Below are 1037 nucleotides of genomic sequence, written 5' to 3'. Positions count from 1 at the left end.
TCCTGAGCTTTTGTTTGTTGGAAGATTTTTAATCAGTTTCAATTTCAGTGCTTGTGATTGGTCTGTTCATATTTTCTATTTCTTCCTGGGTCAGTCTTGGAAGGTTGTGCATTTCTAAGAATTTGTCCTTTTCTTCCAGATTGTCCATTTTATTGGCATATAGTTGCATGTAGTAATCTCTCATTATCCTTTGTATTTCTGCGGTGTCAGTTGTTACTTCTCCTTTTTAATTTCTAATTCTGTTGATTTGAGTCTTCTTTTTTTCTGATGAGTCTGGCTAATCTTTATGATTTCTTTCCTTCTTCTAACTTTGGGGTTTTTTTGTTCTTCTTTCTCTAATTGCTTTAGGTGTAAGGTTAGGTTGTTTATTTGAGATGTTTCTTGTTTCTTAAGGTAGGATTGTATTGCTATAAACTTCCCTCTTAGAACTGCTTTTGCTGCATCCCACAGGTTTTGGGTTGTCGTGTATTCATTATTAAATTTCATTATTTCTAGGTATTTTTTGATTTCCTCTTTGATTTCTTCAGTGATCTCTTGGTTATTAAGTAGTGTATTGTTTAGGCTCCATGTGTTTTAATTTTTTACAGATTTTTTCCTGTAATTGATATCTAACCTCATAGCGTTGTGGTCAGAAAAGATACTGGATACGATTTCAATTTTCTTAAGTTTACCAAGGCTTTATTTGTGACCCACGATATGATCTGTCCTGGAGAATGTTCCATGAGCACTTGAGAAGAAAGTGTATTCTGTTGTTTTTGGATGGAATGTCCTATAAATATCAATTAAGTCCATCTTGTTTAATGTATCATTTAAAGCTTGTGTTTCCTTATTTATTTTACTCTATGACATAAATCACAGCAAGATCCTTTTTGACCCACCTTCTAGAGAAATGGAAATAAAAATAAATGGGACCTAATGAAACGTAAAAGCTTTTTGCACAGCAAAGGAAACCATAAATAAGATGAAAAGACAACCCTCAGAATGGGAGAAAATATTTGCAAATGAAGCAACTGACAAAGGATTAATTTCCAAAATAT

This window comes from Physeter macrocephalus, chromosome 8 (genome assembly GCF_002837175.3).
Source record: "Physeter macrocephalus isolate SW-GA chromosome 8, ASM283717v5, whole genome shotgun sequence".
NCBI lineage: Eukaryota > Metazoa > Chordata > Mammalia > Artiodactyla > Physeteridae > Physeter > Physeter macrocephalus.
The sequence above is the reverse complement of the archived record's forward strand: the minus strand, read 5'-3'. Positions refer to the sequence as shown.